The sequence below is a fragment of the Equus caballus genome, chromosome 9 (assembly GCF_041296265.1).
Source record: "Equus caballus isolate H_3958 breed thoroughbred chromosome 9, TB-T2T, whole genome shotgun sequence".
In the NCBI taxonomy this organism is placed as follows: domain Eukaryota; kingdom Metazoa; phylum Chordata; class Mammalia; order Perissodactyla; family Equidae; genus Equus; species Equus caballus.
The window spans coordinates 90,808,977-90,826,677 of record NC_091692.1 but is presented as its reverse complement, the minus strand read 5'-3'; the positions used below and the strand labels follow the sequence as shown (position 1 = coordinate 90,826,677).

Genomic DNA, 17,701 nt, shown 5'->3' with positions numbered 1-17,701 from the left:
GGGACAGAATTGTGAGTCCCAGAGAGGTAAAGGGACACTCCGAAGGTCCCCTAGTGGGTCCACTGCAGACCTGAACTAGAATCAGGTGCCCTGACTCTGGATCAGTCTCCCCACATTCTGCTCACCTGGGAGGTATGGAGCCCAGACCTCACACTCCATCTCCGTCTCTTTCTCCATCACACGGCACCAGTATGTTGGGTTCTAAGTTCACAGACGCCTTGATCAGCAGCCAGCACTTTCATCTTTAATAACTTTGTAAAGACAAACTCTTTGTTTATTTTCTTGTCCTTAAACTTGGTATCAACAAGCCTGACAGCATGGTGCACGTATACCACATGTATCCTGTCTTTCACTGAGTCATTCGCTGCTGAGGAATGAGACCCCCTCACCGTGGAGAAACACTTAACAGATTAATTTTGATAATTTCATTGCTCAAGAAACAGCACACTCCAGCCTGCCAATGACTCCCCTTGAAAGCAGCATCGAGCACCTTTGACCTGTGGCTGAGTGGGAGAACCGGTGTTTGTCTGAAGCCAACTCGTCAGCATGACTTAGGAGTGCAGTAATTAGTGTGACCAGTAATCAAGTCCTGTCTCCTTTAAATTTAAAAAAATAAGTCTTGAAAGAATTTTCCAGAAGAAGCCAGCAGAGACCTATCCCTTTACATTAAGTACCAAATAAAGCCGTCCCCACTGGCATTTCTCCATCCTCATCCATGCCAGTTACAGCCTCACAGCCGAGAATGAAGTGGAAACTGTCCATGTGGGAGAGAAACAAGGCACTATGGTGGAAGAGAGAAGAGACTGGAGCGAGGAAACCCTGAGTTCTCACCTTAGCTGATGACTGAATGGGGTTTGGAAAGACAGTTGAAAAGAGAAAGGCATTCCAGGCAGAGGCAGAGCACATGTGGAGCTGTGGGATGCAGAGCTATCTGGAGAGATGGTGAACTGCAGGGAGGGCGTACGTCTGGGGAGCAGGGTATCTGGTGGCAGGAGGTAAGGCTGTACGTGATGCTAAGGAGACTGGGTTTTATCTGGTAGCTGGTGTGGTACAGTGAATAGACGGCAGCTGTGTCATCAGATCCACCTGTATTGGAGGTCCAGCTCTGCTACTTTCTGTGAAATTGGGATAACAAGCCTTCTTTTATAGAGTTATTTTGAGGATTAAAGATGTTATGTGTAAAGACTGTGGCACCATGCCTGGCTCGGAGATGTTCTGCTGTAAAGAGTTGCTTTTTTTAGGAAACAAGTGGCCATCTAAAGTATTTGTCGTGCTGTTGAAAGATCGTCTTACATCTCGCTGATATACGAATCATTGATTTAGGGTAAACTCCTCAGAATGGTAACCAGTTGGAAGGTCACTGTGCTTTACTGGGTGAGAAAGAGACTGAGATAGGGCAATGGATCGGGATGGGAGAAAGGACAGGAGGGACCGGATGCAAGAGGTATTCGTGCAGCTGAAGCTACAGGACCTGGGGTTCATTTTAAGTGGTTGGCAGAGGATTGGGTGGGTTTGAGGAGTAGGAAGAATTTAAGATAATTGCTAGGTTTCACTTAGAGAATGGGTTGATGGCGGTGCCCCAGTGAAGATGTAGAATGACAGAAAAGGGGGCAGATTTTATAAGGAAGAGGCTGGCTCTTAATTTAGGTATAAGCAAAGCCAAAATCAGAAAGTAAAAATATAATCAAATTCTCAAGTCATTTATGTACACTTGGTCAAAATCCAGATGTTTGTAAATATATAGAGAGGTAATATATCATAACCAAAGAGGACTGGATTTGGATTCAGAAGACCAGGCATGCAATCTCTGTCTACAGAATACTTGCTGTACAATTTTGGGAAAATTACTGAGCCCCTCTGAGCTTCAGTTTCCTAATTTATAAAATAGAGATAATGATGATCATTCTTGCCCCCTCTATCAACTGAAGCACAGAGGACAGTGTGAAGAGATTCTCACCAGACACTTATCTCCAGACCTCGGTCCCTAGTTCTTCAGCCCCACTCAGGTATGGGTCAACTTTGTGATTCTGTGGGTCACAAATGCTCCTGTGTCCAAAAAGGTAGGTGTAGAGTTTCAAATTCTCCTGGATGCCTTCCATGACAGGACTCTCTGAGAGACTGTGGAACAGGGACAGTGTGCTCCTTTGTGGGAACACACAACGCTCACTGCCATCTGCCTGAGGCAGAGAGAAATGGAGACACTGTCCTGTCCTCTGCAGGAGCTGGAGCCATCAGGAGGAGACAGAACAAGATCTGCTCCCCTCAACCCTGAGAGAAGGGCTGCTTACAGTTTCCTTGGGCTTTGTTGAAGCCAAGATGAAAAGGAATGTGAGAATTTTAGAGGGAAGGATGGAAGGAAATAAATATGGAAGCTCGGAAAGAAGTAAGAGAGGGAGAGAAGAAGGGAGGGAGTTTGATGAGTAAACTGACCTCCATCTCCTTGGATTTTCAGGGATCGCGACCTAGTACTAGTAAATGTGACTTCCAGAGCAAGTACTAGAGGACCACTCCTTAATCCAGTTGCACCTGTTCATTCTTCATGATTTCGCTCAGGTGGCATCTCTTTGAGGAGCCATTCTTAACCTTCTTGGCGAGGTAAGGTGGTCCCCGAGGATGGTCCCATAATGCTCTCTCTCTCAATGTACTCCCTTGTGTTGCAGTGATCTATTTATGTGCTTGCCTTCCTCACAGACTGGGAGAAACACATTATTACCACCGCTACCACCTCCAATTAGCAGACAGGACTGTTGGAGCTCAGAGAAATTAAGTAACTTTATTAAGGACACAGAGCTAGCAAGTGGCAGATCCAAGATTTAAACCTACCTTACCTTGGTCTCATTGCAAAGCTTTTAATGTTTCCCATTTCAAACTGTTTTCTACAGAAAATAGATTTCTAAAGTGCCCCTCTAGGAAATGTGTTTTCTCTAAAATCAGCCCCAAGCTGGACACTCAAGAGTGGCCCCAAGGGTCTTGGGGCGATGGAATACTCTGCCTTTCAAAGAGAACGATCTCATAATTCACAAGTTTGCCTTTCAATTAACTGAGGACTGTAGCTCTTTATTTAATGTTATTTCTACATAATCTAATTTTGGCTTCAGGTTAATGGACCCATAGGGAGTTATTGCTACTTCAGTTTCAAAAGCATTCAGCAGCATTCCTAGATTATTGGTTGTTAATGGAATCACCCAGCTGTTTTGACTTTCTTTCAATCCTTCTTGATATGACCCTAGAGAAGAGGACAAAATGGAAACAGTGGGACTCACTTTTAGGTCATTGGAACTTGCTGAGCTCTCCTTCTGCCAGCCCCCTGGCCACACTTGATTCTAGTTCCTAGAAAACCACATGCTCATAGCCAGACCCAGCATTATTCATGCAAAAACATTTACTAAGCACCTACTATGTCCAAGGTCCTGTGGTAGTACTGCTGGAGACACCAAGATGGGTCAACTATGGTGTGAAGCAGGAATCCCATTTGGTTGGGATAATCACTAAAATTTCTGAGCCATGGCTTCCTTCTGTGCAGTGGCCGTCTGCAGTTTCAACAAGATGTTTATCATTGTTCATTTATTCCTTCAAATAATATAGACTGAGAATCTACTGTGCACCAGGAACTTCCCTGAGGATACCTTCTGATGGTTCCAATCCTGTAGGAGTTTACAGTCTAAAGGATACAGATAAATTAACAGGCAGTGACAGTACATGGTGACGAGTCAACTATGGGGGAAGCACTGGGGGCCATGAGAACACAAAGGAGTCATTGCTATTCAGGAGTGAGGGGTCAGACAATTCTTCCTTTAGTTTAGTCTGAGTCTAGACCTGAGCAGGATTAGGAGTCAGCCAGAATTAGCAGAGAGGTGAGCGAGGAACACTGTTTCAGGTGGAAGGACCAGTATGAGCAGATATGCAGGATGAGAAAGAGTAAGTCATACTGGGAAAGTATGGTGGTTAATGTGCCTTGAGTAGAGTTCAGAGTGAAGATAAGTGAAAAGAGGGATGAGGCTGGAGAAAAGGGGCATGTGCAGAACATAAAGAGTCTTATAAACCTACAAAAGAGATTGGACTTCATTCCATAGACAGTGGAATGTGTGAAGGTTCTCATAGGTGCCTGACATGAGCAGATTTGGACTTTTGACAATTCCTCTGGCTGCAAATACGTAGATTTGATTTGGGGATTGAAAACTGGAGGCTGGAGCAATTGGACCAAGAAAGCGGACAGAGCTACTGAGGAAGCAGTAAAGATGGAGAAAAGGGGAGCGACTTGAAAGAAAATTGGGAATAAACACCAACAGAACTTAATATCAGTAGTGAGATGAGTTCCTGGAACTGCAAACATTAGACTTTTAGAAAAACACAAACTAGAAAGTCAACCTTAGCCTCAAGCCCAGATTTCCACCTTTTGTGAATTAATGACACCTGAGTTAATGAGGTTTTCTAGATTGGAATATTAGATCAAAGTCATTCTACTCAAGATTTTTTAAGTTTAGTAATATTTGAAGAAGAAAGAAGAAAGACTGGAGTCAAAGTGTAAGATGGCTTTGATTCCAGGCTTTGGGGTGAGTCAGGATCCAGTAGGTCATGGGAAACTTTCCCCAAATGATAACAAGGTAAATGAGTGGCTCTCATTTTTATGAGAAGCTAAAGCTTCTTTTTTCATAGGTTTATTAAATTATACTTCACCGATGGAATATTTAATTTGCTTTACAAAGGAAAAAATTCTTGTTCCCGCAAAGGCGTGGGGACATAAAGATCGGTCGCCTTCTATATACTTTTGCGCTTGTGAGATGACCCCAGAGCCTGTACAGAAGCTGCTGGAGGCAAAATGTCTTACAAATTTTTTAAAGTATGAAAAGTCTTCACTCTGGTGAAGGTGATGTTTCACGTTTTCTGAAAATCATACCCAAGCTTTTGTACTGCAAATGCGTGAGCAGAAGGGGAAGGACATGGTGTCTGGAGGCCGACCTGCGTGGTTTGGAACACCTGCTTGCACCCAAACCAGCTGCACGTCTGGGGAAAGAACTTAATCTTCCCCGTGTGTTGTCTCAGCTGTGAAGTGAGGGTGGGTCTGATGAACCCTTCTCAGGGCAACTGCAATGCTCAATCAGAGCATTCCTTCCTCACTTCCCAGACACCTGGCGTTGTTGTCTGCAAGTTGAGGAGAGTAAATCCTGCTCTGCCTACTTCGTGGGTTGCTGGGGGTGCGAGGGAAAGCTGAGGCTCAGAGGGGAAAAGCGTTTGTCCAAGGTCACAAAACAGATTGGCAGCAAAGTAGGAGCTAAGACCAAGTGTCCTAAAGCCCAGCACCTCCCCCTGCCATGGTGCCACACCAATGCCCAGGTCACTGGGACACAGTAGGTGTGCTTCAGTGGTAGAGGCTCTCTGGATTTCTCTTCGGTGCCATTGGCTATTTCGGGAAGTGCTGGAAAGTGAGCTCAGAACCTGTCATGCACAAATAGCCCTTGATTCTGATCCCACCTTTTCCTCCTACTGTAAGCTCCCCACAAGGGAAATCTCCTTTCTGACCCTGCACTCAGCAGCTACCACCTCGGTGCCCACCTTACTCCAGACACCTACCCTCCCAAGGGCCTTCGTCACACAGGGGCTGAGGGACCCACCTGAACATGGTCTGTTCCCTTCAGATGCCGAATGCCCAGAGGGCAGGGACTTGGTCCCATCTGTAAGCTCTCCGGACACCCTGCTCCCACCTGGCTCCTACAGGTACTCAACAGAGTTGCCAGAATTAAATCTATCATAAGAAATTTGACTTCCGTATTGTTCCCTTGTAAAACATAGAATGCACCATCTTTGGAAAAGACGGGAGAGCATTATCCGGGGTGAGCTGGGGCTGCAATTTGGAGACTCTTCCTAGGTCACTTACAGATATCCATGTTACCCAAATGGTAGCCTAACCAGTTTTGCAGCCACAGAGTTCTCCAGAGGCCCCGGTGTCCACATCCCACTCCCTCATTCCCCGCTACTGCTCACCTTCCACCCCATCACCTCCACTCTGCTGGGACCCTGGTCTGCCCATCAGGGATGGGCTGCTGAATGGGAAACAAAGGAAAGAAATCAAACACTGACAGCTTGAGCTTACTGATTTGAACTATTCTCAGAGGCAGAGTGGGGATATCTAATCGCTGCTTGAAAGAGGACTCGACTGTGTCTCTGGAGACCACATCTACAGATGTGGAGAGACATCTGTGCTGGTTCTGTCCTTCGTAACTTCTCACCAGAGCCCTTCCACAGCCTCCTGCTTTTCTCTCTTTCAGAACTTGCCTGCCTGGGTCTTTTCCTCCCACACAGGTTGAAACCTTCCACACTTGCCCCCAGCACTTCCCTCGTGAAGAGTGTAGACTTCGCAGACCCAAGCTCAAATCCCAACTCTGCCACATGGCTACTGCAGTCCTCACCTGACAGATTTGTTGCAAAGAAAAGAAGTAATACAGTTAAGGCACAGAGTAGCCATCCAAGAAATGGCAGCTGGTATTGTTTACAAAGGAAAATTTCCGACTCCTCAGCCTGGCACTGATGGTTTTCCGCATTCAGCCTCCTGCCCACTTCTCAGCATCCTTCCCTCCAGCTCTGAACTTCTGTCAAACCAGGGGCTCAGGGGCTCAGCACCCTAGGATCTCTGCATGAAGGGATGAAACTGGGGCTGTGGGACGAGGATGGGCAGCTGTAGTGGGGCTCACCAAGCACTTCACGAGCGTTTCATGTGACTACTTCTGACCAATGGGCCCCAAGAGAGGTGACTTGTGTCACTCCCAGGGTGAAGCATGGAAGAGCTGATGCGTGACCTTCCAATTGTTTCTATCTCTACTACAACCACCCCCATCAAAATGCAGGCACGAGATCCAAGCAGCCTGTCACATCAAGTCACTGCATGAAGGAAAGCTGCCTTGGAGAGTCTGGGGGACATTGTATGAGTAAGCACTCAGTCTTCGCTGTGTTAACCTGCTTAGATTTGGAGGTTGTTTGTTACTACAGCATAACCTAACCTTTCCTGATTAATGCATAGGTGAAATAGTTGTTAAACATTTTCTATTGCTGGCTTTACACAAGGCCATTAGGATAAATGATGACAAAGATACTCACAAGCTTTGTTTTCTTTTAGTTGACTAATGATGAAATGGAGAGGTAAACAGACAATTACAACGCAGTGTGATACGTGCTCAAACATTCTGGGTGAACGGAGCAGGAGCATTTATTGTAGTCTGGGGTCAGGAAAGCTTTCAGAGAGAAAGTAACATCTAGACAGAATCTGAAGATGAATACTAGTCAGGGAATAAGCAGAGTTGTTTGGATGATTAAGTGGAATGAAGCTCTCCGTGGTCCTCAATAAATAATCCCACATCTCACCTTAATTTTTCTGGTACTTTTACCTGGATCTAGTCACCCCCTTTCCAGAATAATGCAAAGGTCTCTCTCTTTGATTCTTAGCACATGAAATCCTCTCCCTGTTCTGAATTCTCTTTACCTGGAATTCTAGAATATCCAGACTTACTTGAGTATAGCCGTACTTGAATACAGCTTCAGAGATAGTACAGACCAGGCGTGCATGAGTCATTCCATCTTGTGACTTAGAGAATATGTCTTAGAGACTGAGTCATAAAATCATAAAGGCACAGAACATTTGGATGGAGGACCAAATAGAGAAAAAATAAAAATTCCTCTTGGCATACAAATTATCTTGAAACAAATTTGTAACAGGATATAGAAACTGAAGCCTCTGATAAGCACTATGAGATAACAGAGGATAAATTCAAAGCCAGATCTGTGTTTGGAACTTACCAAGGAAATGTCAGAAGACTTGTCCCATAGCTGGAGGACCCTCTTCCTTACTGAAGATTTAAAGAGAGTTACGGGGACGGAAGGAGGAAAGTTATCGAGGTTTCTTCAGAGATGCCATTGTATGTTGGGGTGCAAGCTCAAGTTTGGTGAGAGTCTTCAATGGAATCATTCCAAGAGATTTGGAGTGTGTTCCTTGCAATTCAGGTCTGCTTCTCAACCAGGAGATGCAGAGGGAAGAGGAGGCCGATGTGCTGCTTTGGGGGTAAAACCAAGGGAATCCTGCTGTGTGGGGACCCAGTGTTTCTTGGAGCAAGGGATGTGGAAGTGTTTCCCATGAGCCAGCGTGGGACTATTCAACGTGAGAGAAAGGCACGGTGGGAAGATTCCAGTTAATAGGGCTGTCCTGGGGAGGAGGAGAAACCCCCTCATCAAGAACCTGGGTCCCTAGGGTCTGAGGAAGGAGAGGAAGCATCCACCCAAATAGAGTTGCTTCCAGCTGGGACTGGGGAGCCTCAGGGGAGGTTCTCAGTGGTAGGTTTTCTGAGAACATGAAAATGCCCACAGTCTGCCAGGTCCTGGGCGCTAGGACAGCTGATGATGGTGTCATCTGAGGAGGACTTTTCCTAGTCTCTTACCTCTCCTTCCTCCCTCATCCAACCATGGAAGCTGGAGTTCAGGGAAGTGTTGAGCACCAGGTGGGTGAACAGAGAAGTCAAGCCAAAGCGCTCGCCTTTCCCTCCACAGGCTTCCAGCCTAAAAAACACCTGAGCCTGAGGAAAGAGGGAGACTCCTTCCCAAATCGTGTTTAGATTTGTGGCTAATATCTTTGACTGGGAGCTCAATTACTGAATCAAGACAATTTTTGAAACTTAAAACAAGTCTGGAACTGTCAGTTACCTGAAAGTTCTCAGAAACTTGGCTTATTTTCACCCCGGGGCAGGAGAAGTTTGCCCCGCGGAATACCTTTTGAAGAAGTGGTGGGATAACAAAATAAAGGTGCATTTTAATTGCTTCACAAGCTGTTCTTGTTCAACCTGCATATTTTAAAGGATTTTTAAGCATCTTCTTGAAACTGCGGGGAAGAGAGATCCTTAAAAATTACTTAGGAATAAGAAATGGTAAGGATATCAATCCTACAGCGCCCATTATCATTCACTTAGGATGCGCAAAATGTGCCTTGTGTTTTCTTGATTTGGTGTCAACTCTCATCCCTTCCTGTTAGGAAGTTTATTTCATCAACCTGAAATTCTCAACCAAGAAGGTTTTTAAGAACAGATTCTGCAGGATGGGGCACAGCAGAGGGAGAAGATCTTGTGCACAGTTCCCCCATTGCCCTCCTGCATCCTGAGCCATTTTTAAGGTCTCTGAGCTCTGTCTATAGCTGTAAACTGGATTTAACTAAAACTCTTGGGTTGCCCCAATCTACACTTCAGTCTTTCCTCGCCACATAAGCATCAAAAAAGCAAACCAATACACACACACATACGCTCACCCCAAGCTACCTTCTCCTCGGCTACATCACAAATCAACTCTTAAAACCTGGAAAAGAAAGGTAGTTTTGTAGAAAGAGTATTATTTCTGAAGGTTATTTAAGGTCACAAAGAGGAGGAATAAATCACATATACCAATGTCCAAACCTTCTAAATTTCTTCAAGCATCTTTTGTTTTCTCAAATTTTCCTTTTCTAGAGCAGCTGTCGTCTCTCTCCATTGCCTGAAACTCTCCTCCCCACTCCATATTCCATCTGCTTACATATCCTGCACCTTGATCAGCCCAACAAAGGACCGGCCTTTAGCTGAATCCTGACTTGCCCTGGCCCACTGAAACTTCTCAGGCAATCCCAGGTACACTTGGGTGGAGTGGCAGTGGAGATAGAGTGACAGCATCAATATAGCTCAGGTGCTTTTGCCTCCTGCCTCCTCCTAGGACGGGACTGCACAGCTCCTCTGGCTTTGGCTTTCCTGAGTGTTTTCACCCCATTAACGCTTTCCTGGAATTGGCCAAGTGGGCCCAAGCTACAGAAGCATTGCTTGCCGCTCCCAGTGATACAGACCTTCACATTTGTGGAGCCTCCCAAGAGGGAAAGAGTAAACAGGACAGATTCCCTCTGACTTTGACCTCATAGCAAATTAGTTCCTGTCATAGTACATGCCTGAGAAATATTAGTTTCTTCTCCCTCCTTTTCTTTTCTTTGTTTTTTTAAGACTTTTTATTTTTTTCCTTTTTCTCCCCAAAGCCCCCCGGTACATAGTTGTATATTATTTCTTGTGGGTCCTAGTTGTGGCATGTGGGACGCCGCCCCAGCGTGGCCCGACGAGCAGTGCCATGTCCGCACCCAGGACCCGAACCAACGAAACACTGGGCCGCCGGCAGCGGAGCGCGCGAACCCAACCACTCGGCCACGGGGCCAGCCCCATCTTCTCCCTCCTTTTCTGAAAGTAAAATATTGCCAAGAATTTTCCCAATTTAATAAGTGAAAATGTCCTTAGTTCTCAGGCTCTGGCCCTGATGACAAGCCCCCATTCTCTTTTTTATCCATCTTCCTCACTCAGCACGGCACACACATGGCTGCCTGTAGTTGAATATGCATGAACATGCAGAAACCCACGGAAGCTGGCAACTTATTTTTAATGTGTAAATTGCATTCAAGAATTAGGTACACATAGCATCCTCAAAAGCCATGCTCCCTTTCCATCAACTGTAGGAATGGAACTAAATTATAAATTAAAGCCAGCTGCCAAATATATATATAAAATAAAGGCATTAATTCCATAAGTGCATCCTAATTTAGAACCTTATTATAGAGGCCAGCGACAAATATATCTGCAAACTTTCAAGAAAGCATGAAAAATACAACTCATTCAGAAATATAAAATTAAATGGTTGTTCATTACAAATGACTATCTGAACAAATTCAGATCAGGAGGCACCAGTCTTCAAGGATTTCAAAGGTGGCAATAAAAAGATTAACAAATAAAAAAAATCTATATCTAGTTAAAAACACCAAGACATTAAAAAATCCAGCAAAAAAAAAAAATCCTCTCTTTCGTCTCTTTTCTCAGCAATGACAAACTCAATTCTCAGACAGGTCTGTGGAGAAAAGCTGCCATATCTTGAATTTTGCACAAGGAATACATTTTCAAAAAACTGTGTCACCTAGTTTTATTATATAATTTCACTTGGTGACACCCCGTCTTCCCACCCCTGTCCACACAGACGGTATTGAATATAGAAAGAAGTGGTAAAACTTCCTCTGCCTCAAAATCGGGTCAGAACTAATCTTCATCAGGAGAAACTTGTGGGTAATACATGATGGGCCAGGGGTGGTGACTGTGGGGGAGATGGGTGGGGCCAGAGCATCTGCCTCTCCTCGGAGAGCCGCATGCCCATCTGGAACACAGGGCTACTGGGAGCAGTTCTATCGATTGTTGTCTCTCTCTGTCTCCTCAACCCATGTCCTCTTCGCCATCCCCACTGCTCCTTGAAACAAACCCGATATTATTAAGACTCTCTGGATGGCCCCAAAGTAGGAGCGATAGGGAGAATCCATAGGGAAGAACCTGAAAGCTCAATGGGAGAAATACCATGACTGACTCTCAGCTTTGCAAGACTTTCCACCAAACAATTTTATTTCTTAAGTAATAAGCAATTGTTTCCCCTTCCTCAATTAATCACCCATGTGTATAAATCAGGAGACAACAGTAAAATACCATTAAATTGAGCTTCTGCCGCAGACCTAACCAATGACAATGCTCCTGGTCCTTCTTTGTCTCCATGGAGCCCACCTCTCCCAACAGGGAATGAAAGGCATCCTTGGGCATCCTTGCTTTTGAGCTTTCCTTGCATCTAGGAGTGGCTATGGGAGTCACTCTGAGCTAAATGAGACATAAAGAGAAGTTTTCTGTGCTTGGGGGAGATTTCCAGAAAATACTCCTCTCTGTTCCATGATAAAGTACATTAAAAAAAGAGAAAAAAGCACTGTGCCTCCCTTTTCCTCTTGGCATTGCCATCTTGGGACCAGGAGAGGTGACATGATTTATGCACCAAGAAAGGCAACTTAGAGAGAGAGGAACGCTTGGGTCCTTGATGGCATTGTCCAGCTGCTGTCTCAGTATTGGAACCACCTGCTCTGGATACCGCGTTTTTGGGGGGGGAAAAAAAAGAGAGACAACCCTATTACTTAAGTCACATTTAGTTGGACATTGTGTTGTTTTTAGCTGAAAGCATCCTGACTGTGAGAATTGTTCAGTGGGTCAGCCACTGCCTTGGTCACCTGTGAGACTCTCTTGTACACGCACAAGTACAACTGCTACAAAGCTGTTGGTGATGCTGAAGATTGTTGTTGATCACGTTACTACCTTTGGGAGGCCCAGGAAAAAACCAACCATATTATTTTCCAGAGAGACAGAGACGTGGGCTTATTTGTTGGACTGGAAGAGGCTGAATGCCATCTCACCTACTTTCCAGCTGTGTGACGTGAGCAAGTGCTCACCACCCTGAAACTCAATTTCCTCGTCTGTGGTGTGAAGCATAGCGCAGAACCTTGCTGCTGCGGCATCGAATGAGATAATGCACTTAAGGAACCCAGCACAGGGCCCGGCGTGTGGTAAGACTCAGTCTTTGCTGTGCTAACATTTCTGTTCTCCACCTGTGGAGGTGGGAGGGAGTCGAACAATTGCAGGTGCTTTGAGGCTGGCTAGCCCTTGTTCTCCCGTAGAGGAAGGTAAGGACCGCCCACCCGGGCCTGGGAGCAAAGGAAGCAGTGTGAGTCTATGGAGAGGCTGGAGGGCTGTGGAGAGAAGTGAAGTTCAACTTTCAAACCATCACTTAAGAAGCCTCCTCTATGCTGAATCACGCTGCTTTTCTGGTCTTGTTTCTAGGCACCGGTGAAATATGACTCAGCGCCCGAGGCGTTCTTGCCTCTTACTCTGTGATTCTCCGCGCATCTGTCCAGGCCGTCCCCGTGCCTGGAGAAGCATTCCCCGTCAGCTAGCTGACTTCTGCTTCTTCCTCAAGGCACGGCTCAGCCATCCCCTCCTAGTCATCTTTGTGGATCCTCATTTCTCACCCACCTCTCTGGGCCGGGTATCCCTTCTCTACTTGCCTCGTATGCTCTCTGCTGGCCTCTATCACAGAATTCTGCCCACATTTTATTTCTCCTCTTACTAAGTTGTCTCCTCGGTCCCAAGCATATTCCTTGCATATATTTAGTAACCAAATGTTGGCTGAATAACATGCCCATAAAAAATAAGATTAAACTCAGTGCTAAGTAAACATTATTCTATGCAGTTGTATACTTGATCTAGGAAAAGGATTTCTATTTTTTCCATGAGACAAACCTGATGTGTTTATTACCTCCACCATCATTTTTTTCTTGGAAACTTCTGCTTTATTGCTGTAAGAAGAATGGGCTGCTGCCACCTTACTTGAGTGAAACGGTGGAAAGAAACAAAACATGTTTAGAAATTGAAAAAGCACAATTAATAATTCATGAGTTAAAGCAGAAATCATAATGGAAATCTAGAGGCGAATGACGATAAAGGCATTACACAGTAAAATTTGAGTAATGCAATTTAAAGGCTACTTAGAGGGAAATATATTGTCTTCAATTTGTGTATTAGAAAAAATAAATCTTAAGAAGCTATGTATTTAATTCAAAAGCTAGAAAAAGAGCTGTAGAATAAACTGAAAGAAACTTAAAAAGATAAAATCAAAAAGCAATTAAATAGAAAATAAAGACACTGTAAAGATATTTCTTTTTAAAAATGTAGCTCATTGAAAATATTCATAAGATAACTCTCTGACAAGGTTGCTCAAAAAAAAAGAGAAGACACCAACGACAACATCAAGAATGACAAAGGAAACACAACTGCAGCGTCAGGGAAATTTTAGCAATTGTTACACAATGCTGTGACTAGTATTAGGACAATAATTTTGATAACTATGATGAAATTAATATTTTCAGAAAAATGAAAATTACCAAAATTGACTCAAGAAGAAATAGAAAATCTGAACAGACCCTTCAGTAAATTAAATTCATGGTTGAAAATCAGCCCTCTTCAAAGAAAGCATCAGCACAAGATAGTTTCAAATTTCACTAAACCTTCTAAGAATGGACAATTCTATCTTATACAAGCTTCTTTAGAGACTAGAAAGAGGGAAACTAGCTGAGAGCAAAGAGTAAACAAAGACCCTTCTTTGTGATGGACAAATTTGACTGGGGGCTAACCCTGGACCCCTGATAAAGGGGAAAGGTCAGCTCTGTTCCAGGCATCGTAATTTACGGTTAAGGAGGGAAAAAGCCCCATGATTGGTGAACAGCATCGTTCCTGGGAGGACTGTGGATACACTGGCAGGGAGCTTAAATGTGAGCTTTCTGTGCGGGGTTGATGTGTCATGGGCATGTCCCATATGGGGATCTGGAAGCCGTGTCTGTGGAGCTATTTCAGCTGTACTGGTTCTGATTTTAGGCAATGGCTCCTAAATCCACCTGTGTGGACACTTTCCTTTGCACCTGAGCTGTCACTTGGGTGGTATGAGAACAGCCAATGGACCGCTGTGTGACCTGCTCAAATACCCATCAAAGAGAGAGGCCCCGCTGCCATGCTGCGTGTGTCCTGCAGCCTTCCGTGTAACCTGGCACCGGGTGTGGGTTACTCAGATCTAGATTGTAAATGTCTAGTTGAAACTAAGACCACCACTGATGGTTATCGCAAGACCCAAATCATGAGGCAAAATAAAAAATTATTTGGTAAACCCAATACCAAATACATGAGGATAACAGTGAAAAAAGAAATTACTGGCAATATCACTTTTGAATAAAGATGCAAAAATCATAATATTAGCAAATTGATTCCAGCAAGATATTGAAATACACACAGACACACATACAGAATAAAAATGGAAGAATAGTTCAATATCAAAAGAAATCTATTGATCAAATTCATCACATTAATGGATTAAGTAGCAAAACCATTGACAAACACCGTTAGCTAACACATCAGCCACTCCCACCCTTCTCCCTTCTGGCCTCCATTACCCTAAGTTGTGGCGATTTTTGCAAACAATCTTCCATATGAATCAATGAAAGAGAAAGGAGAACTTAGAAAGTCACCCATATATTGTGACTTTAAAAATAAATTGGAATTACAAATCAGTGGACAAGAAAGGACTGTTCAATTAATCATATTAAGCAACTGATTAACATATGGAAGACAATAAAATTGGATCTCAACCTCACATTATTAGGTCCTTTTTCACACAAAAGCAAAATTAAGATGGCGACCGGCCAGGTTGCATAGTGGTTAAGTTTGCGCCCTCTGCTTCGGTGACCCGGGGATCGCAGGTTCACGTCCCAAGTGCAGACCTAGCACTGCTCATCAAGCCACACTGTGGAAGCATCACACATAAAGCAGAGGAAGATTAGCACAGATGTTAGCTCAGGGCCAATCTTCCTCACCAAAAAAATGCAAATTTAAGATGAATTGAAGCAAAACTTAAAACTTGCAAAATTAATATGAAAATATTGCAACATCTGGGTTGAGTAGAATTTCTTTAATAAGACCAAAAAAACCCCACCATAGCTTATTGTAGAAAATATCAATGAATATAATCATAATTATATTTGTGGGACAATGCAACATACAGAATATCACCATTTATGTAAATTGCAAAAACACACAAGGTGACATATGTGAAAACATGTGCAATGTTCCAAGAAGACACAGGAATGTTCATCCCCAGCTGCAGGGTGATGACAGTGTGTCCCCTTGGGGAGGGGAAGGGACCTGAAGCAGTAAGAAGAGAACCTCACCTCTATCTTGATGCCTTCAGATGTTTTGAAAAGTCCTACTCCAAATAGGGCAAAATGCTAACCTCTATGAATCCTGGGTAGTGGCTACATGGTTGTTTGTCATGGCAATACTATCCATAATTTTTTAAATATTTGAAATTTTCTACAATAAAAAATAACACAATAAAATGCCTGTCTCTCCCTTGATCCATAAGTCCCCATGACAACCTGGATGAAGTTCAAAGGACATAACAGAGAGAAAGAAGACCCTCCGTTTACTGGCCCCTGTCTCCTTCTCACTACCTCACACTCAATCCTCAGGCCATTTGTTGCTATACCGCACATGCACACATGCGTTCACACACTTGTCCACACACACATATCTATGTGCACGTACGCACAAACACACTCACTCACCCAGCCCTACTTCTTGACTCCATGCCTTCCCCCATGTTGTCCCTTCCGTGTGGAGTCCTCTTCCCCCACTATCTGTCAGTTACTGCCTGACCGTCCTCTAAGAACTGCCCCCACTGGCCATCTTGTCTGGAAGCCTCCTTTGGTCCCCTGAAGCCAGTTCCTCTTTGCTCCCATGATAATGGGTGGCTGTGCTCTCACTATATTGCCTGTCCGTGTCACCCACTAGACTGTCAACCCCTTGAGTGCAGGAAACGGGTCTTATTTGCCTTAATGTTTTTAGTAACTAGAATAGTGCCAGATACTTGGTAGGTATCCACTAGGTGTCCTTTGATTAAAGATTGGACCTACTACGTGTAGACAGCCAGGAAAAGTTGACTAAGTATATAAGTACCCCAAGATGTACATTTTTCCTGGGGTACGCAGCAGAGGTCTTGCTTGCATTTTGGCAATTCTTCAGTGCAGTTCATGGGCAGTGTATGGGTTTGGGGAGAGACAGCGCTGGGTTCTAACCCTCCTCCTTCTCATTGCTGACTATAGGACTTTGGCCAAGTCATAATTTAGTGTCTTTGGACCTCAGAAAAGTGGGGGTAATAATACCATCATGGACAGTTATTGTAAGAGTTCTATGAGCTAAACTATGTGCAACCCTGTTGCATCTGTCAAATAAGTTATAAATCATTAAACTAGTCTTGGCTGATGTTCAATGCAGGCTGATGAATGAAGGTGAGGTCTAATGATGAGGATTTGGGGAGTCTGAAAAGAATTGATTAAAGAGATTCATTCTGAGTAATTTTGTAGAAAGAAAGACATTCATGTTGGAGAGAAACCCAAAAAATTTCCAAAACAAAAAAAAGGGCGTTTACATAAGTTTTCTTGGTAGGAACCAAAGGAGTTCACACAGATTTAATTGTCTGATCTCCAGTTCAGAGCGTATTTGTAAGAAGCTTTGTCTTTAGGAAGGGGCAGGAGCCAATGAATGGCCGTGAAGTCCATGCTAGATTCTGTGAGTTGGGAGAAACCCCTGCGGAAGCCACAGTGAGAAGTGTGGAAGGTGATGCAGAGACAATGGTCTGTATTGTAAGGAGAGAGGCTTTGGCACGTAAGGGGGAGTTTTATCTCCGAACCTTAGCTCCTTCTTCATAAAAATGAAAATAAACTGCCTGGTGTAGTCACTGGAAGGATTAGAGATCACACATTTAAAGAACCAAACACAGCACCTGGTCCTGGCAAGAGTTTAATAGTTGGGTCCTATTTTGACAATTATTACTATTGTCATGGTACAGTTGGACAACACAGTGTGGTTTCAATGTATCTGAGTCTCATCTACTTTAAAAATTTTCAACCCTGAATGCAGCCTGCCTCGGTGCTTGAGGTCTTTGGAGCCAAGGCACTTCACAACCATTAGCGTACCTCGGAATTCCTATAGAGCTTTGTAAAAAGTACAGACGAGAGAGCCCACCCAGACCTGTTAGACCAGAGTCTCTGGAATGGATCCTATTTTCATTTTCTAACCTTATAGCAGAAACAATTCCAATACAGAGCCTGGGCTGAGAACCAAGGCTGGGAAGCAATGGATGGAGGCACTACTTTTTCCGGGCTCCCCTGTTGAAAGGGGCATATCACCTGGGACAGGCAAAATAAAGCAGAGCCAGCCTTTCACACCTGGAATGAATTCATTGATAGAATTATCTGCCAAGTGAACCA

General features: G+C 44.1%; 1 long non-coding RNA gene across 2 annotated transcripts; it reads left to right on the top strand.

Moving 5' to 3' along the window:
• The first annotated feature begins 614 nt into the window (after positions 1-614).
• Positions 615-12,394, top strand: LOC138915476 (uncharacterized). Of its 2 annotated transcripts, none has more exons than XR_011421463.1 (3): positions 615-995; positions 2,453-2,595; positions 6,267-10,825. It is a non-coding gene; the product is annotated as an uncharacterized lncRNA (long non-coding RNA). The 2 variants fall into 2 exon arrangements; XR_011421464.1 differs by lacking the exon at positions 6,267-10,825 and adding an exon at positions 12,189-12,394 and having other exon boundaries at positions 750-995.
• Positions 12,395-17,701: the final 5,307 nt, after the last annotated feature.